Source organism: Oncorhynchus masou, chromosome 31 (assembly GCF_036934945.1).
Source record: "Oncorhynchus masou masou isolate Uvic2021 chromosome 31, UVic_Omas_1.1, whole genome shotgun sequence".
Taxonomy (NCBI): Eukaryota; Metazoa; Chordata; class Actinopteri; order Salmoniformes; family Salmonidae; genus Oncorhynchus; species Oncorhynchus masou.
In genome coordinates, this window is record NC_088242.1 from 42,023,917 (window position 1) to 42,048,437 (window position 24,521).

At 42.9% G+C, this 24,521-nt stretch overlaps 1 long non-coding RNA gene and 2 other non-coding genes across 3 annotated transcripts; all 3 read left to right on the top strand.

The window, feature by feature from the left end:
• The first annotated feature begins 8,722 nt into the window (after nucleotides 1-8,722).
• LOC135525192 (uncharacterized) lies at nucleotides 8,723-12,011 on the top strand. Its single transcript, XR_010453087.1, has 3 exons — nucleotides 8,723-8,835; nucleotides 11,277-11,469; nucleotides 11,518-12,011. It is a non-coding gene; the product is annotated as an uncharacterized LOC135525192 (long non-coding RNA).
• Nucleotides 12,012-13,091: 1,080 nt separating this feature from the next.
• LOC135525379 (U5 spliceosomal RNA) lies at nucleotides 13,092-13,207 on the top strand. Its single transcript, XR_010453148.1, has one exon. It is a non-coding gene; the product is annotated as a U5 spliceosomal RNA (small nuclear RNA).
• A 5,618-nt stretch (nucleotides 13,208-18,825) lies between these two features.
• On the top strand, nucleotides 18,826-18,941 carry LOC135525390 (U5 spliceosomal RNA). The gene has a single exon (XR_010453158.1). It is a non-coding gene; the product is annotated as a U5 spliceosomal RNA (small nuclear RNA).
• The last annotated feature ends 5,580 nt before the right edge of the window (nucleotides 18,942-24,521 follow it).

Here is a 24,521-nt window from a genome sequence, read left to right on the forward strand (position 1 = left end):
TTTACTATATATACTCATTTTTATATAACTGCACACGTTGCGTGAGAGGGCCTCCCCGTTTATAGTCCTTTTGCTTTTCTTGCCGTAAATCGATATATTCTCTCTCCTCTTCCTTTGCCTAATTTGCATCAGCATCCGGGTCCCACTCCCTCCGCCCTTCTCTCTCATCTTCGTCAAATACGCGTCCTCGAATTATGGAATAAATTCTTACCAGGATTATAAAGATAATATTTATTTGCACCATATTTCTCCTTACTGACCTAATGAACAACATACCTATTGTATTGGACAATTACACTGTTTTATTGCATGTCGGTGGCTTTGTTATTGTTTGCAGGTGTAACAGTCTAACTTTAGTCCGTTCCCTACCCCGGCTCGAACCAGGGACCCTTGCACACATAGACAACGAACACCCCATCGCGCCACAAAAGCCACGAACTAGCTAGCCAATTCACATCGGTTACACAGATTGCCCCTTTAACTTTACTGAAGTACACATGTTCTATCTAAAGTGTATCAACAACTGAATATTTGCAGAATTTTTGTTTTCTGATTTTTGATTGATTTTTGCTACTTTCAGAGAATTGATGAGGTGTATCCTACGCACTGCCGTGTATTCATGGATGCCAAGGGAAACCAGGCTGTCCCCAATTTTTTTTACAAAAAAAATACAATAATTCATCTTTCGTCTCTCTGTGTTTCATAATTGTCTTTCAAATCGCAAGAGGCTGACTATATTACCGGAGGAGGAATCCTAGTGAGCGAAACAGATGGCCTACACATACTGAGGGGCGCTATCTGATGCTGTCAGGTCAAAAAGAGTAACATTGTTGCCACCCATAGCATTGAATGCAAGGAAAGACAGAGAGCATATGGCTTCCATTGAATTTAAAAAAAAAAAAAAATATATATATATATATATATATATATTTTTATATATATATATATATATATATATATATATATATATATATATATATATATATATATATATATACAGTGGGGCAAAAAAGTATTTAGTCAGCCATCAATTGTGCAAGTTCTCCCACTTAAAAAGATCAGAGAGGCCTGTAATTTTCATCATAGGTACACATCAACTATGACAGACAAAATGAGAAAGAAAAAAAATGCAGAAAATCACATTCTGGATTTTTAAAGAATTTATTTGCAAATTATGGTGGAAAATAAGTATTTGATCAATAACAAAAGTTTCTCAATACTTTGTTATATAAACTTTGTTGGCAATGACAGAGGTCAAACGTTTCTGTAAATCGTCACAAGGTTTTCACACACTGTTACTGGTATTTTGGCTCAGTCCTCCATGCAGATCGTCTCTAGAGCAGTGATGTTTTGGGGCTGTTGCTGGGCAACACGGACTTTCAACTCCTTCCAAAGATTTTCTATGCGGTTGAGATCTGGAGACTGGCTAGGCCACTCCAGGACCTTGAAATGCTTCTTACGAAGCCACTCCTTCGTTGCCCGGGCGGTGTGTTTGGGATCATTGTCATGCTGAAAGACCCAGCAACGTTTCATCTTCAATGCACTTGCTGATGGAAGGAGGTTTTCACTCAAAATCTCACGATACATGGCCCCATTCATTCTTTCCTTTACACGGATCAGTAGTCCTGGTCCCTTTGCAGAAAAACAGCCCCAAAGCATGATGTTTCCACCCCCATGCTTCACAGTAGGTATGGTGTTCTTTGGATGCAACTCAGCATTCTTTGACCTCCAAACACGACGAGTTGAGTTTTTACCAAAAAGTTCTATTTTGGTTTCATCTGACCATATGACATTCTCCCAATCTTCTTCTGGATCATCCAAATGCTCTCTAGCAAACTTCAGATGGGCCTGGACATGTACTGGCTTAAGCAGGGGGACACGTCTGGCACTGCAGGATTTGAGTCCCTGGCGGCGTAGTGTGTTACTGATGGTAGGCTTTGTTACTTTGGTCCCAGATCTCTGCAGGTCATTCACTAGGTCCCCCCGTGTGGTTCTGGGATTTTTTTCTCACCGTTCTTGTGATAATTTTGATCCCACGGGGTGAGATCTTGCGTGGAGCACCAGATCAAGGGAGATTATCAGTGGTCTTGTATGTCTTTCATTTCCTAATAATTGCTCCCACAGTTGATTTCTTCAAACCAAGCTGCTTACCGATTGCAGATTCAGTCTTCCCAGCCTGGTGCAGGTTTACAATTTTGTTTCTGGTGTCCTTTGACAACTCTTTGGTCTTGGCCATAGTGGAGTTTGGAGTGTGACTGTTTGAGGTTGTGGACAGGTGTCTTTTATACTGATAACAAGTTCAAACAGGTGCCATTAATACAGGTAACGAGTGGAGGACAGAGGAGCCACTTAAATAAGTTACAGGTCTGTGAGAGCCAGAAATCTTGCTTGTTTGGAGGTGACCAAATACTTATTTTCCACCATAATTTGCAAATAAAATCATTGAAAATCCTACAACGTGATTTTCTGGATTTTTTTTCTAATTTTGTCTGTCATAGTTGAAGTGTACCTATGATGAAAATTACAGGCCTCTCTCATCTTTTTAAGTGGGATAACTTGCACAATTGGTGGCTGACTAAATACTTTTTTGCCCCACTGTATATATCAAAACTATGAAATAACACATATGGAATCATGTGGTAACGAAAAAAAGTGTTAAACAAATAAAAAATAGTTTAGATTCTTCAAAGTAGCAACCTTTGCCTTGGTGAAAGCTTTGCACACTCTTGGCATTCTGTCAACCAGCTTCACCTGGAGTTCTTTTCCAACAGTCTTGAAGGAGTTCCCACATATGCTGAGCACTTGTTGGCTGCTTTTCCTTTGGGTTGAGGTCGGGTGATTGTGGAGGCCAGGTTATCTGATGCAGCACTCCATCACTGTCCTTCTTGGTAAACTAGCCCTTACACAGTCTTGAGGTGTGTTGGGTCATTGACCTGTTGAATAACAAATGATAATCACACTAAGCGCAAACCAGATGGGATGGCGTGTCACTGCAGAATGCTGTGGTAGCCATGCTGTTTAAGTGTACCTTGAATTCTAAGTAAATCACAGACAGTGTCACCAGCAAAGCAGCACAACACCATCACACCTCCTCCTCCATGCTTCATAGTGGGAACCACACATGCAGAGATCATCCGTTCACCTACTCTGCTTCTCACAAAGACACAATGGTTGGAACCAAAAATCTCCCATTTGGACTCATCAGACCAAAGGACTTGGTATTTCTTGGCCCAAGCAATTGTCTTATTTTTATTGGTGTCCTTTAGTAGTGGTTTCTTTGCAGCAATTCGACCATGAAGGCCTGATTCACACAATCTCTTCTGAACAGTTGATGTTGAGATGTGTCTGTTACTTCAAATCTGTGAAGCATTTGTTTGTGCTGCAATTTTAGATGCTGGTAACTCTAATGAACTTATCCTCTGCAGCAGAGGTAACTCTGGGCCTTCCTTTCCTGTGGCAGTCCTCATGAGAGCCAGTAACATCATAGTGCTTGATGGTTTTTGCGACTGCACTTGAAGAAACATTTAAAGTTATTGAAATTTTCCGCATTGACTGACCTTCAAATCTTAAAGTAGTGATGGACTGTCATTTCCCTTTGCTTATTTGAGCTGTTCTTTCCATAATATGGACTTGATATTTCCAAAATAGGGCTATCTTCTGTATACCACCTCTACCTTGTCACAACACAACTGATTAGCTAAAATGCAATAAGGAGGAAATAAAATCCATAGATTAACTTTTAAGAAGGCACACCTGTTAATTGAAATGCTTTCCAGGTGACTACCTCATGAAGCTGGTTAGAGAATGCCCTGGAATGAATAGATGTATCCAAACTTTTGACTGGTACTGTATATATAGCCAACTGTGACTTGTGCTAACGCACCAAAAACAATGTGTCAAGGGAAGCCAGTTTGGATTTGGCTTCACACCAATCACAAGCCAAATGTCATTTACAGAAAAAAACTGAATTGTTTTATCTCGTTGTGTCGTTGTACTCTGGTGGCTAGCTAGCTAGCTAAAATTGTCCATTTCCTAAGTTAGCCATGAATGGAGATAAGGATTTGGGCTTGGTTTTACTTAATTCTCCATACTGGCCAATGCTTAAAATCGCGATTCTGATCTAACCATGAATTCATACATTGTGCCCATGGCCTAAGTTCAATATGCAGCTAGATCTAGCTGGCCTGGCATATCGTTGTCCATGAAAGGAAATTAGACTTGCGAGCAAGAAATTTAGCCAGGTAGACAATACAAACTAAAAGCATGTACAGTATGACAGAGTCATGAAAGAGAGGAGGAGGGCATTTGCATTTCTGGGTGAGTCAACATGTTCTTTCTACTTGCACACACACACACACACACACACACACACACACAGAGAATGAAGTACCATGGACATGCATATGATATTTAGCTTATGTTGATTGGAAATTGTTTGGGGTATTTTCGTTGTCGCTGTATTAGACTAAGCATAGGTGAAATTGATGTTGAAATATTGAAGTTGAAATGGTAATGGAATAGTGGAGGCAACTCCGGTTTTCTTCGTGACTTGCGGTAACTCTCTGTAGTTCTAAATCAGTAGTTGTTTACATTTATTTAAAATGTCAGAAACATTAACTTGCTTGACCATGCTGTAGTAGGTCAGTAACTGTGGACTTCAGCTGACAGATGTTGCTTCCCGGCTTTGTGATGAAACAAAGGTGTAGTCAAATTTATTCTGCTACTGTGTCTTCTTATTGTCTCGGCCTTAGGCCTATATATCACGTGGCAAGGGATATAACAGGTTATAAAGCAAACAACATATTTATCAAAGCACATAGATTGTAATATGACTATTTTTCCCGGCTTAGCTTCCTCAGTGATTTTACCCACGCACCGCTACTGACCCTAAAAAGCAGGTTTGAGGAGTAAGCGCGGTAACTTTGGTCAACTTTGAGTTCAACTAGGGATAATCGGTCATACGAAAGTGGCTTACCTTTTAGCCAGGTATATTTCTACGGCAATGAATCCTACAGAACTAACCTGCTCCGGGACAGGCTAAGTCACGGTTAACTTCACTTACCCTGAATGAAGTGACTGAGCTGTGAGTTGAGGACCAATTAAATCAGATTCCCATCATCCCCTTCATTTGAGGAAGACGACTGATTAAATAATTTATTAATCAAATGTTTTCTTTGTTTTCTTTGTTAAAAATATCACAATACACATTTCGTAATGACAGAATGCATTTTAAACTTCCCGCGATGTAACACACATGCTTCCCGCAATGTAACACACGTTCTGTATGACTAAATAAGAGATATACTGTGTGTGTATAAAATATTAGGAACACCTCTTTCAATGACAGACCAGGGACACGGTGCATGTTTTTTCCCCCTAGCACTGCACAGCTGATTGAAATTATGGAAGCTTGATGAGTTTGGGAAAACCATGCCCTAAACCCTAGCCACTGAACTGGGAGAACCTTTAACAATATTACTGTTAACTGATCTGTTTAAATCTACAAGTGTGTGCCTAGTGGGAAGGTAGCCTCAACCCAGACAGAATCACCCCATGTTTCCTGCAAACAATAATGAGTAGTTAGGACATCACGAAATGGTCGCCTAAAGTCGTCAGGACGTTGTGTCATGTTCCCCTGAAGGTTTTGTCTAGTTCCCGTGGATATACCCAAGTATGTTTTTAAGACTTTCTTGGGACATTGTGTCATGTTCCCCTGAACGTTCTTGGGATGTTCTGTCTAATTCCCGGTTTGTCCCGGGGACATCACCTGATGCGCGCAAATGAACGTTTGTTGTACCCAGGTCATGTGCACCCTAGTTTATTACACGTCTACCCTTGTTACTGTTGACCAGCGCATCAAGGCCCTGATTGGTGAACCACTGATCCATTCACACAACCTGGTCTCAGAGCATTTCATATTATTCTATACCTAAATCGGAGACACTCCACTTAAACTGAACATAAATATAAACGCAACATGTAAAGTGTTGGTCCCATTTTTCATGAGCTGAAATAAAAGATCCCAGAGATGTTCCACGCGCACAAAAAGCTTATTCCTCTCACATTTTGTGCACAAATTTGGTTATGTTAGAGTTGCGTAAATTCGAATCCAGTATCAGGATAAATATAACAACGAGTCACCGATTTTATACTATGTATTTTTTATTAGCTAAGTATTAAATGGCAAATGCAACTTTCGTATATATGGGCTCACTGTAATACCACGCAGGGCAGAACAGAGAACTGACAAGATGTATGTAAACAGTATCAAATCAAATCAAATCAAATCAAATTTATTTATATAGCCCTTCGTACATCAGCTGATATCTCAAAGTGCTGTACAGAAACCCAGCCTAAAACTCCAAACAGGAAGCAATGCAGGTGTAGAAGCACGGTGGCTAGGAAAAACTCCCTAGAAAGGCCTAAACCTAGGAAGAAACCTAGAGAGGAACCAGGCTATGTGTTGTGGCCAGTCCTGTTCCGGCTGTGCCGGGTGGAGATTATAACAGAACATGGCCAAGATGTTCAAATGTTCATAAATGACCAGCATGGTCGAATAATAATAAGGCAGAACAGTTTAAATTGTTATTTTTGGAGGAAAAAGGGGGAGGCTTGCAAGCCGAAGAACACCCAACCGTGAAGCACGTCAAGCACGGGGGTGGCAGCATCATGTTGTGGGGGTGCTTTGCTGCAGGAGGGACTGGTACACTTCACAAAAAAGCCAGACATCAGTCGTCTGTCGTCTACCCCTTTTTGTTATCCCCTTATTTCCCTTTACCTAAGTTAATTTGTTTGCTAGTCCCCCCCCCCCGTTTTTGTTTGGTTCGTGTTACCTTCCCCTTCGAGGAAAATTAACAAAAAAAAAAAAAACCTTGTGTCTCTTCCCTTTGTTGATAAGATTAGTTTGGTGCTGTGCTAGATAGTTTGTTGTGTGTTCCGTGGTACTGGTAGGCCCTGTTTAGCACAGCCTAGCTGAGCCTGCCAGTTCCTCGGCTGTTTTACACCCCCTCTCCCTTCCCCTCTCCCTTTCCCCTTCCCCGCTCCCTCCCCTCTCACTGGTGTTGGGCTGTAAAGGGAGTGGGCCTCCATCATGTCAGCAGCACAGGCTGGCATGAGGAGGCACCATGCAGTGCGCCTCCTTTTAAAGGAGAAGGGAGGAAAAATAATGGAGTTATCCCGATTGGATTTCTCCAGAAAATTCCTCCAGAAAGAGCTCGGCTTTCATCCAGCGCAGGTAAAGTGCATCTTAGCCCTCCCCTATAGGAAGGGCTTCGATGTCAGTTTTGCCAACGCCAGCTTCCTGAGGGAGTTCTGGGGGAAACTCCAGAACGCCCTGAACACCCAGGGGTCCCTCACAGCGATGTTTGAGGTGACCAAGCTGACGGATGATAGCATTAAAACCGTTATTATCCGTATGTACAATGAAACCGTACAGCCGGAGGACGTTGCAGTATGGCTGGACAGGTACTGCAACGTGAAGGGTCCCCTGATCCAGGTGAAAGACCTCGATGGGATCTGGACAGGGGCCTGGAGGGTCACTGTCCAGCAAAGGGAGGACCCTGGGGGCTATGGTGGGTTGAAAGCCATCCTATCCACCATAGTCCTCGGAGAGAACAGGGGCCATGTTCACTACCAGGACCAGCCCAAGCTGTGCCGTAAGTGTGGTGAACATGGCCACCTTGCAGACGCCTGTCAGAAGGTCGTCTGCATGAAGTGCCGGGAGGTGGGCCACCGCTACGAGGAGTGCACGAACGGAAGGTCGTGCAACCTCTGTGGCGAGCGGTCCCACCTCATCCGCGACTGCCCCTCCTCCTGGGCCAACAGGGCCAAGGCTGGAAGGAGGGAGTGGGCGGCCGCGGACCACGGCGTACGAGCGCCAAAGGGCGGGAACGGCAGTTGCCGAGGTGGTAGTGGAGGAGCCGGTGGTAGTGGAGGAGGAGGCAGTAGGGGAGTCGGTAGCGGTGGTGGTGGAGGAGGAGGCAGTAGTGGAGTCGGTAGTGGTGGTGGAGGAGACAGTTGTGGAGCCGGTGGTGGTGGCTGTTGTGGAGGGCGCGGAAGGTGCAGTGGTGGAAGAAGTGGGAGGAGAGGACAAAACCCTCCCCACCCCAACCCCCCCGCCCCAGACTAATGTGACCCCTGAAGGAGAAAGTGCCGAGAAAGACGGCTCCGGAGAGATTTTCAGTGAAAGCTCCCCAAGCGGGTCAGACATTATAGGGTCGGTGTCGGAAAGCACCATGGAGACTGTGTCAGAAGGTACGGGGGAGGAGGGGGAGATTTTGGAGGAACACCTCCCCCCACGTAAAAGAAATGCTGAGGAGCTCTCTGACCCCGAACAGGGTGAGGAGAAAAAGGGAAAGGTGGAGTGGGAGAGCTCTCAGGGGGAGGAAGAACCCAGAACCTTCCCCTCCAACTCCCCCAACCAAGTCTCCTTTTTAAGTCCGGTTTTAACCTCCTCTCCCTTCCAAACCCCTTTACCCCGGAGGGGAGAGAGAAAGCCCCTGACATTTAACCCCCTTTAACTGTTCAATGCCTTTTCTTTTAGCACTGTTTTTACTCACCCCTTTTATGGCTTTTAAAATCACCACCATAAATGTGAGGAGCATAAAGACAGCAACAAGAGCACAGTCGGTTTTATCCTTTTTAGAAAGGTTTAACTCAGATGTGTTTTTATTACAGGAGTGTGGTCTACCCTTTTTATCCTCTTACAGGAAATGGGGGATAAGTGGCAGCATGGGCCCTCCATTTGGAGTGGTTCCAATTTTAACAAGAACGACGGTGTTGCTATTTTAATCAAGACCCCACAGGTGGTGGTGAAGGGGAGCACGGTGGTGGTAGGTGGGCGTGCTCTTTTAGCCAATTGTACTTTTATGGGGAGGGATTTTAACGTGGTAAATGTGTATGGTTTTAACGATAAACATGACCGGTGCACACTTTTAGAGGACCTGCAGTCCCACATGCTGGGGAGGGATCCTCTAGTGGTGGGTGGGGATTTTAATTGTGTTTTAAGTAGAGCAGACAGGAGAGGGGCAGGAGGGGATTTTAAGGTAGACAGGTCAAGCATTTTATTGCAAGGGCTGTGCAGGGATTTTAAACTGAGTGACTGCTTTAAAACCCTGCATCCAAGAGAGGAGGGCTTCACCTGGACCAGTGGTGATGGCACCAGAGCCTCTCGCATTGATTATCTGTTTACCCGGGACTGTCCCCCAACTGATGCTAGAATAACCCCTGCTTTCTTCTCAGATCATGTAATGCTGACGTGCACCCTTTCACTATCTTCGGGTGTGACTGTGGGAAGAGGGCCCTGGAAACTGAACTGCTCCCTTCTAGAAGATGATAGAGTAGTTAATCAGTACAGAGAGCAGTTCAGCCAGTGGCAGACGCTACAGGACTTTTTTGACACACGAGCACAGTGGTGGGAAATGGTGAAGGGAAGGACGAGGACTTTCTTTAGAGAGATAGGAAAGGAAAAAAGCAGAGAAAAAGATAGACGCATGGTGGGACTGCAAAAGCGACTGGAAAGGTATTTTAACCTATGCCAACAGGGCTTTGATTTTAACCAAGAAATCAAAGAAGTAAAAAAGGAAATGGCACTTTTAGCAGAACAGAGAAGCAAGGGGTTATTTTAAGAAGCAAGAAAAGGGAATTAGAAGAGGGGGAGAAGTGCACTAGGTACTTTTTTAAGAAAATAGTTAGTAAGGGTAGGATTATGACAGGATTGAGAAACAAGGACGGGGTTTTAAAAACAGACAGAGGGAATAAAGGAAGTGGTCGAGGACTTTTATGGGGAACTGTTTGGGGTAAAAGATGTGTGCGAGGAAACAATGGGGGACCTTTTAACTAACATCGACAAGACCCTACCCAACACGGACGACCTGGAAAAAGACCTGACGAGGACAGAAATCGACCAAGGACTGAAGCATTTTAAGAGGGGTAAATCACCCGACAGTTTTAGAGTGGGGATCGTGACACTTTTACACAAGAAAAACGACAGGACGGACCTGAAGAACTGGAGACCGATTAACCTTTTAAACTTTGACTGTAAACTTTTTACCAAGGTTTTAACACTCAGAATGTCTTCTGTTTTAGGGGAGGTGATCCACCCGAACCAAACCTGTGCCGTGCCCGGAAGGAAGATCACGGACAGCCTGATACTGATCCGAGATGCCATCTGTTATGCGAAAGACAGAAACATGCGGCTTGTAGTCCTAAATTTAGATTTTGAGAAAGCCTTTGATCGGGTCTCGCACCAGTACCTCTTTAAGGTACTGCAAAAAATGGGTTTCCCTGACAGGTTTTTAGCTTGGGTGGGACTGCTGTACGGGGACATCACCAGCAAAATCCTTGTAAATGGGCATCTGTCAAAAGCAGTGGGAGTACACTGCGGCGTCCGTCAGGGCTGTCCTTTATCTCCTCTTCTGTTCGTGGCCTGTATTGAACCACTGGCACAGGTCTTGAGAAGGGACCAAGGGATCAGTGGGGTGGGTATCCCGGGGAGAGGGGGGATGACCGCCAAGTGCATCTTTTACATGGACGACGTTAACATTTTATGTACCGACCTTTTATCCATCGACAGGACTCTGGACAGGACTGACTGGTACGGACGAGCCTCTGGGACGAGACTGAACAGAGACAAGACAGAGGCCCAGTTCTTCGGACCATGGGCAGACCCAGACTTGACCAGACTACCTCTGACAGTCAAACGGACGGACATAAGGGTACTGGGGGTAAAGTTTGACCGGGGGGGAGGAGGGAGCGGCAACTGGAGTGGAATCCTGGGGACAGTAAGACAGAGACTGGGTTTTTGGGGACTACGACAGCTGACTCTTGAGGGCAAGGTTTTAATCATTAAAGCTGTGATTTTACCTGTGCTTTTACTAATCAGTTCTGTTTTTATCCCCCCTCGAAGGAGCATTTTAGACCTGGAGCGGATGCTTTTCTACTTCCTGTGGGGAGGCAAGTGGGAGAGGCTGAGGAGGGAGGTGGTCAAGAGGCCCAGGTCCAAGGGGGGGAAAGGCTTGCCTGACCTCTACTTGTTCCTGGGCAGCCGCTACACAGCGTTACACCTGACTCTTGCCACCTCCCCGGTCAACAACAAGACTCAGGCCCTCGCACGGTTCTGGCTGGGATCTTACCTCAGGACTCTGAGGCTGATCCCAGTCTCTTTCCTGCTACCCCCGCCCTACGTCCAGCTCCAGAAGTTTTTAAGACATCTTAAACTGGAAAAAGAAACAGTCACGGTTGTAACAAAACACCGCTCTCTTCTCTCTCTTGCGCAGGATCGGGAACCAGTATGTCCAGTGCGCGGGCTCGCTATAGGTGAGCCCACAACGGTTTGGCGCAACGTGGCCCATCCTGCTCTCCTGAATCGGCATCGGGACCTGTCCTGGATGGTCGCCCACGAGATCCTCCCGGTCAGGGCCGTTATGCACTCACGGGGCATGGCGAGGATATCCGCGTGCCCCCGACCAGGCTGCGGCCAAGAAGAGTCGGTGTGGCACATGCTCTGGGAGTGCAGAGCCGCCAGGGACCTGTGGAAGGAAGCAGGCCCCCTGATCACCTCGTGTCTGCCAGCAGGGGAGGACCTAACATCTCAGCTCGTGCTGTATGGGGTGGGCCGAAGGCCCATTCCATCAAAGACCTTCACCAAGCTCTGGTCCACCCTCACGTGCCTGAAGGAAGCACTGTGGTCCTCCCGTAACCTGCTGGTAGCGAAAAACGTAGAGCCAACCCCCAGGCAGTGGCCATGGTAGCCACGGAAGCCCTGGGGTGGTACGGAAGAAAGGGGGCCTCAACCCCAAGCGAAGGGTCCCCCACAACACCCTAGGTCCCGGCGGCCACGGCCTGACAGCGCTGCGGCGCCTAGGGCGATGCGCCTAGGGGAGGGATCCCCTCTGGGCCCCGAAGGACGGGATGATGATCCATTCAGAAGAGCAGGATGAGGTGAGCTTGATAAAGACTCACCCCGCTCCTGTACAAGGGACTGAAGACAGCCTTTTAACAAAGTGGCTTTTTAATGTTTTTCATGTCTTAAAAATGTTTTACCTTTGTTAGATCATTAGTACACATTTTAAATGGCTTTTACAGATTTGATTTTTTTACAAGGAAAGTACTTTTATTCATAGTTGTTTTCATTGGTTTTAACAACATGTACTTTTTAACAAATTTAAATGTAACTTTCAAATGCTGTGTTTTATGCTTTGTTGCTGTTTTTACGTGTATAAATGATGTAAAAAATGTATGAGCTGTTTTTAAAGGAATTGTGCCAATAAAACTTTTCCAAAAGAAAGAAAAAATCAGTCAGGAAGTGAAAGCTTGGTCGCAAATGGGTCTTCCAAATGGACAATGACCCCAAGCATACTTCCAAAGTTGTGGCAAAATGGCTTAAGGACAACAAAGTCAAGGTATTGGAGTGGCCATCACAAAGCCCTGACCACAATGCTATAGAAAAGGTGTGTGCAGAACTGAAAAAGCATGTGCAAGCAAGGAGGCCTACAAACTTGACTTAGTTACACCAGCTCTGTAAGGAGGAATGCGCCAAATTTCACCCAATTTATTGTGGGAAGCTTGCGGAAGGCTACCTGAAACGTTTGACCCAATTTAAACAATTTAAAGGCAATGCTACCAAATACAAATTGAGTGTTTGTAAACTTCTGACCCACTGGGAAAGTGATGAAAGAAATAAATCTGAAATAAATAATTATCTTCTATTATTCTGACATTTCACATTCTTAAAATAAAGTGGTGATCCTAACTGATTTAAAACAGGGAATTTTTTCACGCTCTAATGTAATCCAAGGCGAAATCAGCACAAGCGTGTCACCTACTGACAAGATTCACTCGTGCAAATTCAACTGCGCATGCGTACGACGTTACCCATCATGCACCTGACGTGAAATAATGTTATTTCTTTACAGTCATATTTTAAAACAGGAATATATTTATACCATCCTAATACTCTGCAATACATGGTTATGACTGGACACGTTGAACAGGGCACGAGATTTGGTTCAGGGTGCCGATATTAATATTATCGCTATAGGGAATGTCATGTCCGTGAATCCCTGTCCAGATTGACTTTTTCGAAACGTAGTACACTCTGGTTTCTCTTCATATCGCATAAATCTTTCGCCTTTTACTAAAGATTTCCGTGGAGAGGAACAATATGAGTATTAACTAATTTTTTGATGCCCTGTTTTACGGCGGGGCTTCCTTTCATTGTGAAAAACAAACTAATGACGTTATATTTGTTCGAGGTGGTGTCGTTTCCAGATTGTCTGGATGATTTACCCTCAATTTGGATCCCAAGTAGTGATGGGTATTCCGGCTTTTTTCATTGAACCGGTTTGTTCGGCTCAGCTCACCAAAAAGAGCCGGCTCTTATGGCTCACAAACGGCTCTTTTGAAAAATATATGTTTTCTATTTTTTCAAGTCAAACAGTTTTCGATAGTTTGACTATGATTGGTGTTAAAACTATTCTAATTAAATTATTAAGTGAAATCATACTCTAGTTTAACCACAATGTATTTAAAAATGCATTGGTTTGTTATGAAAAATAATACTATTAAACATTTGAATTTAAAGTATAACTTTTTAATGTGTATAGGCAAAGGGGCGGCAGGGTAGCCTAGTGGTTAGAGCGTTGGACTAGTAACCAGAAGGTAGCTAACCCCCAAGGTGCAAATCAGTCGTTCTGCCCCTGAACAGGCAGTTAACCCATTGTTCCTAGGCCGTCATTGAAAATAAGAATTTGTTCTTAACTGACTTGCCTGGTTAAATAAATACAAAAGTGCATATAAATCTAACCATTCAAAAGGGATTACAATCTGAACAGCAAAATAGAATATTGCACCATATCAAAGAAAAATAAATAACAATTTGCAAATCTGCAGCATCCCACAAATTGAAATAAATGTAAGAAAGAAGGATGCTATTACACATGTGCATTTAAAGTATAACTTTTTAATGTATATAAACAAAGTGCATATAACTATAACATTTATAAATGAATATAATCTGAACAACATAATAATAGAATATTGCTCCATACTTTTTAAACCTGGGGTCAAGTGCCGCGGTTTCTGATAGCAACTGATTATATTCCATTCTGTGGAACTTTCTCTTCATTGATGGACATAGGGTGTCCATCAACTCTGTCACATGTCCTGTCACATTTGCTTCTCTCTGGCGGCTAGTTGTGATTCGCTGCAGACTCTTACACGGGACTATCATTGTTGAGGATGTCACATAGTTCAGGTTCATGCTTTGTCTACTGATACTACATTCTCATCTACTGCTCATATACATATATAATACTGGATTAAATAATGATGTAGTAATAACTGCTTACTGTACCTCTCCACTGATCTCCACAGTGACCTACTCAAAGGGTTCCAGGACTCTGCACATCTCCTCCACCACCTCCCATTCCTCTTGGGTCAGAGCATCAACAAGTGCATTGACAATGGCCAGGGTAGAGATGATGGCATCATTTGACTCAAGAAACCGTTTCAACATATAAAATGTTGAATTCCACCTTGTAGTGCAGTCTTGTTTGCGCCTCAGCTCAGGCATCCCCATCTGGCTGAGTGGATAAATCTCTATGTGTGCAGGTGCTGGCTCCACCACTATCACTAGCAGGCCTACTTAACTGAGTGGATATATCTCCATGTGTGGAGGTGCTGGCTCCACCACTATCACTAGCAGGCCTACTTGACTGAGTGGATACATCTCCACATGTGGAGGTGCTGGCTCCACCACTATCACTAGCAGACCTACTTGACATGTGCAGTTTTGTCACACAATACAATGACACAGATTTCTCAAGTTTTGAGAGAGTGTGCAATTGGCATCCTGACTGCAGGAATGTCAAACAGAGCTGTTGTCAGAGAATTGAATGTTCATTTCTCGACCATAAGCCACCTCCAAAGTCATTTTAGAGAATTTGTCAGTACATTCAACCGGCCTTCGCAGACCATGTGTAACCACGCCAGCCCAGGACCTCAACCTTCTTCACCTGTGGGATTGTCTGAGAATAAAACCCTTTTGTTGGGGAAAACTAATTCTGGCTCCCAAGCGGGTGGGCCTACGCCCTCCCAGCTGCACCCCTTCCCAGTCCATAGAATCCATAGATAGAATTTATTTCAATTGACTGATTTCCTTTTGTGAACTGTAACTCAGTCAAATCTTTGAAATTGTTGCATGATGTGTTTATATTGTTGTCAGTATATTATAGTATAGTAAATGTTATGTTCCATATGGTATTTCTCAGAATGTCAGTGGGATAACGTCACGCCAAAACCCTTAAGGGACCTAATGGGAACCTCGCTGAATGTCCTCAGGACGTCCTGTTTGCTGGGTTAACTTTGGCACGTTGTACAATTTTGGTTTAAAGTTTGGTTATGTGTTTAGGTTGACGTTTTAAGTCTTCTTCCACTTCAATAAAACTTTAACACATGATGTGTGTAGAAAAAGTCTGGATTTTATTTTACAATTTTCAGGCAAAGGTCTTCCCAAGTCCCCACCAAAATATTCCCCAACACACCAGAAAAACCTGTGCCACTGCAATCAAGAAGCAAAATACTAAAACGCAGCACAAGCCACCAAGTAATGATGGCAAGGATGACTCTTTACAACGTAAGCCAACTCCTTATTCTTGATCATTGCATTTGAGAAAGGTCATACAATTTTTAAAACAATTAGCATGATGTTGTCCAATCTTTTATTGGTCTCTCCCATGGCTTAACCCTGGAGCGTGAGGGCTCGGAGTCTCCTTCTGCCTTCTTAATTGAGGGATCCCCCTCACCAAATCCCTGCAAATGATCAAATCAAGCTTTATTCATATAGCACATTTGAGACATGAATGCAATTCAATGCTCTTCACAGACATAAGCAAATGAAAAACAGTGAAAATAAAAAAATATTTACTACAACGAACTGAAAGAGTAAAAAACAATCCTAAGGAAGAGCAAAGCTAAAAAGGTGTCTTTTAAGATGTCCACAGTTTCCACCCTCCTCAGGTTCTCTGGCAGGCTATTCCAGAGACTGGGGGCATAGTAACTAAAGACTACCTCTCCATGTCTCTTGGTCCTAGGCTTTGGGATAGTTTTAAAGGTCAGTGCCAGAGCACCTGAGGGACCTATTGGGTGCATAACTCAAAAGCAAGTCTGGTGACACAAAACCCAATAGAAGAATCTTAAAAGGATCTACAACTCACAGACAGCCAGTGCAGAGACTTTCACACCAGTGTAATGTGTGCTCTCCGTCTGGTCTTGGTCAGTAACTGTGCTGCAGCACGCTGTATGTTTTGCAGTTGACCAACAGCTTTCTAGACCAGATAGGAGAGCATTACAGTAGTCAAGCCTGCTTGTAATAAAAGCATGGATGAGTCTCTCTGTATCAGAAATGGTGGCATCTTGACAATGTTCTTCAGGTGGTAAAAATGTATTTTGGTCACAATCCTAATGTGTGATTCGAAATTGAGTTTGGAGTCTAAAATGACAACTAGACTTTTTAACTGGTATTTTATCTTTATTGCCCATGATTTAAAATGTGTGGACAGATTCTCTCTCTGTGCTTTGGCTCCAATAATAAGTGCCTTTTGTCTTATCTTGATGTAGCTGGAGGAAGCAGCCATCCAAGTATTTAAATAACTAATACAGCCTCATCAGAATACAGCTTTATAAGAACGCTGCCAAGGGGTACCATATATAATCTGAACACTGCCGCACCCCAAATCTAACCTTGTGGAACGCCACATGTGATATCTAGTTTTTCTGAGTTATGTTCACCAAGGGTGACAAAATCTCTGGACCGGTTAAAAAGGTCCTAAACCAATTTAGAACTGGACCGGAGAGGCCAACCCACCTCTCCAGTCTGTCCAGAATGCAGCACCTAAATCCAATAGTAGGACAGAAAGCTGTTTGGCATCTGTGTTGGCTCTAAGACAATGTTCCACTTTAACCAAGGCTGTCTCTGTGCTTGGGTGGGCACGAAAACCAGATTGGTATTGTTTTTTTAAAAATACAGTACAAGAATGCAGCTATTTGAAAACAATTTCTCAGGAATTTTGCTTAGGAATGGAAGGTTTGAGATTGGCCGTAAATTGCTTAGAGTTTAAGAATCTAGATTACTTTTCTTCAGAAGGGGTTTCACCACAGCAGACACAAGTAATTTTTCCAACAATTGTTTACAGACAGATTATTTCACTTATAATTCACTGTATCACAATTCCAGTGGGTCAGAAGTTTACATACACTAAGTTGACTGTGCCTGTAAACAGCTTGGGAAATTCCAGAAAAGGATGTCATGGCTTTAGAAGGTTCTGAAAGGCTAATTGACATCATTTCAGTCAATTGGTGTACCTGTGGATGTATTTTAAGGCCTACCTTAAAACTCAGTGGCTCTTTGCTTGACATTATGGGGAAATCAAAAGAAATCAAAAAATTGTAGACCTCCACAAGTCTGGTTCATCCTTGGGAGCAAACACCTGAAGGTACCACATTCATCTGTACACAAGTATAAACACCTTGGGACCACGCAGCCATCATAACGCTCAGGAAGGAGACGCGTTCTGTCTCCTAGAGATGAATGTACTTTGGTGCGAAAAGTGCAAATCAATCCCAGAACATCAGCAAAGGACCTTGTGAAGATGCTGGAGGAAACAGGTACGAAAGTATTTATATCCACAGTAAAACGAGTCGTATATCAACATAACCTGAAAGGCCGCTCGGCAAGGAAGAAGCCACTGCTCCAAAAACTGCCATAAAAAAAGCCAGACTACGGTTTGCAACTGCACATGGGAACTAAGATCGTACTTTTTGGAGAAATGTCCTCTGGTCTGATGAAACAAAAATAGAACTGTTTGGCCATAATGACCATTGTTATTTTTGGAGGAAAAAGGGGGAGGCTTGCAAGCCAAAGAACACCCAACTGTGAAGCACGTGAAGCACGGGGGTGGCAGCATCGTGTTGTGGGGGTGCTTTGCTGCAGGAGGAACTGGTACACTTCACAAAAAAGCCAGCCATAAAAAAAGCCAGACATCAGTCAGGAAGTGAAAGCTTGGTCGCAAATGGGTCTTCCAAATGGACAATGACCCCAAGCATACTTCCAAAGTTGTGGCAAAATGGCTTAACGACAACAAAGTCAAGGTATTGGAGTGGCCATCACAAAGCCCTGACCACAATCCTATAGAAAAGGTGTGTGCAGAACTGAAAAAGCATGTGCAAGCAAGGAGGCCTACAAACTTGACCAGCTCTGTAAGGAGGAATGCGCCAAATTTCACCCAATTTATTGTGGGAAGCTTGTGGAAGGCTACCTGAAACGTTTGACCCAATTTAAACAATTTAAAGGCAATGCTACCAAATACAAATTGAGTGTTTGTAAACTTCTGACCCACTGGGAAAGTGATGAAAGAAATAAAAGCTGAAAGAAATAATTATCTTCTATTATTCTGACATTTCACTTTCTTAAAATAGTGGTGATCCTAACTGACTTAAAACAGGGACTTTTTTCACGCTCTAATGTAATCCAAGGCAAAATCAGCACAAGAGTGTCACCTACTGACAAGATTCACTAGTGCAAATTCAACTGCGCATGCGTACGACGTTACCCATCATGCACCTGACGTGAAATAATGTTATTTCTTTACTATCATATTTTAAAACAGGAATATATTTATACCATCCTAATACTCTGCAATACATGGTTATGACTGGACACGTTGAACAGGGCACGAGATTTGGTTCGGGGTGCCGATATTAATATTATCGCTATAGGGAATGTCATGTCCGTGAATCCCTGTCCAGATTGACTTTTCGAAACGTAGTACACTCTGGTTTCTCTTCATATCGCATAAATCTTTCGCCTTTTACTAAAGATTTCCGTGGAGAGGAACAATATGAGTATTAACTAATTTTTTGATGCCCTGTTTTACGGCGGGGCTTCCTTTCATTGTGAAAAACAAACTAATGACGTTATATTTGTTCGAGGTGGTGTCGTTTCCAGATTGTCTGGATGATTTACCCTCAATTTGGATCCCAAGTAGTGATGGGTATTCCGGCTTTTTTCATTGAACCGGTTTGTTCGGCTCAGCTCACCAAAAAGAGCCGGCTCTTATGGCTCACAAACGGCTCTTTTGAAAAATACATGTTTTCTATTTTTTCAAGTCAAACAGTTTTCGATAGTTTGACTATGATTGGTGTTAAAACTATTCTAATTAAATTATTAAGTGAAATCATACTCTAGCTTAACCACAATGTATTTAAAAATGCATTGGTTTGTTATGAAAAATAATACTATTAAACATTTGAATTTAAAGTATAACTTTTTAATGTGTATAGGCAAAGGGGCGGCAGGGTAGCCTAGTGGTTCGAGCGTTGGACTAGTAACCAGAAGGTAGCAAACCCCCAAGCTGACAAGGTGCAAATCAGTCGTTCTGCCCCTGAACAGGCAGTTAACCCATTGTTCCTAGGCCGTCATTGAAAATAAGAATTTGTTCTTAACTGACTTGCCTGGTTAAATAAATACAAAAGTGCATATAAATCTAACCATTCAAAAGGGATTACAATCTGAACAGCAAAATAGAATATTGCACCATATCAAAGAAAAATAAATAACAATTTGCAAATCTGCAGCATCCCACAAATTGAAATAAATGTAAGAAAGAAGGATGCTATTACACATGTGCATTTAAAGTATAACTTTTTAATGTAGATAAACAAAGTGCATATAACTATAACATTTCAAAATGAATATAATCTGAACAACATAATAATAGAATATTGCTCCATACTTTTTAAACCTGGGGTCAAGTGCCGCGGTTTCTGATAGCAACTGATTATATTCCATTCTGTGGAACTTTCTCTTCATTGATGGACATAGGGTGTCCATCAACTCTGTCACATGTCCTGTCACATTTGCTTCTCTCTGGCGGCTAGTTGTGATTCGCTGCAGACTCTTACACGGGACTATCATTGTTGAGGATGTCACATAGTTCAGGTTCATGCTTTGTCTACTGATACTACATTCTCATCTACTGCTCATATACATATATAATACTGGATTAAATAATGATGTAGTAATAACTGCTTACTGTACCTCTCCACTGATCTCCACAGTGACCTACTCAAAGGGTTCCAGGACTCTGCACATCTCCTCCACCACCTCCCATTCCTCTTGGGTCAGAGCATCAACAAGTGCATTGACAATGGCCAGGGTAGAGATGATGGCATCATTTGACTCAAGAAACCGTTTCAACATATAAAATGTTGAATTCCACCTTGTAGTGCAGTCTTGTTTGCACCTCAGCTCAGGCATCCCCATCTGGCTGAGTGGATAAATCTCTATGTGTGCAGGTGCTGGCTCCACCACTATCACTAGCAGGCCTACTTAACTGAGTGGATATATCTCCATGTGTGGAGGTGCTGGCTCCACCACTATCACTAGCAGGCCTACTTGACTGAGTGGATACATCTCCACATGTGGAGGTGCTGGCTCCACCACTATCACTAGCAGACCTACTTGACATGTGCAGTTTTGTCACACAATACAATGACACAGATTTCTCAAGTTTTGAGAGAGTGTGCAATTGGCATCCTGACTGCAGGAATGTCAAACAGAGCTGTTGTCAGAGAATTTAATGTTCATTTCTCGACCATAAGCCACCTCCAAAGTCATTTTAGAGAATTTGTCAGTACATTCAACCGGCCTTCGCAGACCATGTGTAACCACGCCAGCCCAGGACCTCAACCTTCTTCACCTGTGGGATTGTCTGAGAATAAAACCCTTTTGTTGGGGAAAACTAATTCTGGCTCCCAAGCGGGTGGGCCTACGCCCTCCCAGCTGCACCCCTTCCCAGTCCATAGAATCCATAGATAGAATTTATTTCAATTGACTGATTTCCTTTTGTGAACTGTAACTCAGTCAAATCTTTGAAATTGTTGCATGATGTGTTTATATTGTTGTCAGTATATTATAGTATAGTAAATGTTATGTTCCATATGGTATTTCTCAGAATGTCAGTGGGATAACGTCACGCCAAAACCCTTAAGGGACCTAATGGGAACCTCGCTGAATGTCCTCAGGACGTCCTGTTTGCTGGGTTAACTTTGGCACGTTGTACAATTTTGGTTTAAAGTTTGGTTATGTGTTTAGGTTGACGTTTTAAGTCTTCTTCCACTTCAATAAAACTTTAACACACGATGTGTGTAGAAAAAGTCTGGATTTTATTTTACAATTTTCAGGCAAAGGTCTACCCAAGTCCCCACCAAAATATTCCCCAACACACCAGAAAAACCTGTGCCACTGCAATCAAGAAGCAAAATACTAAAACGCAGCACAAGCCACCAAGTAATGATGGCAAGGATGACTCTTTACAACGTAAGCCAACTCCTTATTCTTGATCATTGCATTTGAGAAAGGTCATACAATTTTTAAAACAATTAGCATGATGTTGTCCAATCTTTTATTGGTCTCTCCCATGGCTTAACCCTGGAGCGTGAGGGCTCGGAGTCTCCTTCTGCCTTCTTAATTGAGGGATCCCCCTCACCAAATCCCTGCAAATTATCAAATCAAGCTTTATTAATAGAGCACATTTGAGACATGAATGCAATTCAATGCTATTCACAGAAAAAAGCAAATGAAAAACAGTAAAAATAAAAATATATTTACTACAATGACTAAAGACTAAAAAACAATCCGAATGAAAAGCAAAGCTAAAAAGGTGTCTTTTAAGATGTCCACAGTTTCCACCCTCCTCAGGTTCTCTGGCAGGCTATTCCAGAGACTGGGGGCATAGTAACTAAAGACTACCTCTCCATGTCTCTTGGTCCTAGGCTTTGGGATAGTTTTAAAGGTCAGTGCCAGAGCACCTGAGGGACCTATTGGGTGCATAACTCAAAAGCAAGTCTGGTGACACAAAACCCAATAGAAGAATCTTAAAAGGATCTACAACTCACAGACAGCCAGTGCAGAGACTTTCACACCGGTGTAATGTGTGCTCTCCGTCTGGTCTTGGTCAGTAACTGTGCTGCAGCATGCTGTATGTTTTGCAGTTGACCAACAGCTTTCTAGACCAGATAGGAGAGCATTACAGTAGTCAAGCCTGCTTGTAATAAAAGCATGGATGAGTCTCTCTGTATCAGAAATGGTGGCATCTTGACAATGTTCTTCAGGTGGTAAAAATGTATTTTGGTCACAATCCTAATGTGTGATTCGAAATTGAGTTTGGAGTCTAAAATGACAACTAGACTTTTTAACTGGTATTTTATCTTTATTGCCCATGATTTAAAATGTGTGGACAGATTCTCTCTCTGTGCTTTGGCTCCAATAATAAGTGCCTTTTGTCTTATCTTGATGTAGCTGGAGGAAGCAGCCATCCAAGTATTTAAATAACTAATACAGCCTCATCAGAATACAGCTTTATAAGAACGCTGCCAAGGGGTACCATATATAATCTGAACACTGCCGCACCCCAAATCTAACCTTGTGGAACGCCACATGTGATATCTAGTTTTTCTGAGTTATGTTCACCAAGGGTGACAAAATCTCTGGACCGGTTAAAAAGGTCCTAAACCAATTTAGAACTGGACCGGAGAGGCCAACCCACCTCTCCAGTCTGTCCAGAATGCAGCACCTAAATCCAATAGTAGGACAGAAAGCTGTTTGGCATCTGTGTTGGCTCTAAGACAATGTTCCACTTTAACCAAGGCTGTCTCTGTGCTTGGGTGGGCACGAAAACCAGATTGGTATTGTTTTTTTTTAAAATACAGTACAAGAATGCAGCTATTTGAAAACAATTTCTCAGGAATTTTGCTTAGGAATGGAAGGTTTGAGATTGGCCGTAAATTGCTCAGAGTTTAAGAATCTAGATTACTTTTCTTCAGAAGGGGTTTCACCACAGCAGACACAAGTAATTTTTCCAACAATTGTTTACAGACAGATTATTTCACTTATAATTCACTGTATCACAATTCCAGTGGGTCAGAAGTTTACATACACTAAGTTGACTGTGCCTGTAAACAGCTTGGGAAATTCCAGAAAAGGATGTCATGGCTTTAGAAGGTTCTGAAAGGCTAATTGACATCATTTCAGTCAATTGGTGTACCTGTGGATGTATTTTAAGGCCTACCTTAAAACTCAGTGGCTCTTTGCTTGACATTATGGGGAAATCAAAAGAAATCAAAAAATTGTAGACCTCCACAAGTCTGGTTCATCCTTGGGAGCAAACACCTGAAGGTACCACATTCATCTGTACACAAGTATAAACACGTTGGGACCACGCAGCCATCATAACGCTCAGGAAGGAGACGCGTTCTGTCTCCTAGAGATGAATGTACTTTGGTGCGAAAAGTGCAAATCAATCCCAGAACATCAGCAAAGGACCTTGTGAAGATGCTGGAGGAAACAGGTACGAAAGTATTTATATCCACAGTAAAACGAGTCGTATATCAACATAACCTGAAAGGCCGCTCGGCAAGGAAGAAGCCACTTCTCCAAAACTGCCATAAAAAAAGCCAGACTACGGTTTGCAACTGCACATGGGAACTAAGATCGTACTTTTTGGAGAAATGTCCTCTGGTCTGATGAAACAAAAATAGAACTGTTTGGCCATAATGACCATTGTTATTTTTGGAGGAAAAAGGGGGAGGCTTGCAAGCCAAAGAACACCCAACTGTGAAGCACGTGAAGCACGGGGGTGGCAGCATCGTGTTGTGGGGGTGCTTTGCTGCAGGAGGGACTGGTACACTTCACAAAAAAGCCAGCCATAAAAAAAGCCAGACATCAGTCAGGAAGTGAAAGCTTGGTCGCAAATGGGTCTTCCAAATGGACAATGACCCCAAGCATACTTCCAAAGTTGTGGCAAAATGGCTTAACGACAACAAAGTCAAGGTATTGGAGTGGCCATCACAAAGCCCTGACCACAATCCTATAGAAAAGGTGTGTGTAGAACTGAAAAAGCATGTGCAAGCAAGGAGGCCTACAAACTTGACCAGCTCTGTAAGGAGGAATGCGCCAAATTTCACCCAATTTATTGTGGGAAGCTTGTGGAAGGCTACCTGAAACGTTTGACCCAATTTAAACAATTTAAAGGCAATGCTACCAAATACAAATTGAGTGTTTGTAAACTTCTGACCCACTGGGAAAGTGATGAAAGAAATAAAAGCTGAAAGAAATAATTATCTTCTATTATGCTGACATTTCACATTCTTAAAATAGTGGTGATCCTAACTGACTTAAAACAGGGACTTTTTTCACGCTCTAATGTAATCCAAGGCAAAATCAGCACAAGAGTGTCACCTACTGACAAGATTCACTAGTGCAAATTCAACTGCGCATGCGTACGACGTTACCCATCATGCACCTGACGAGAAATAATGTTATTTCTTTACTATCATATTTTAAAACAGGAATATATTTATACCATCCTAATACTCTGCAATACATGGTTATGACTGGACACGTTGAACAGGGCACGAGATTTGGTTCGGGGTGCCGATATTAATATTATCGCTATAGGGAATGT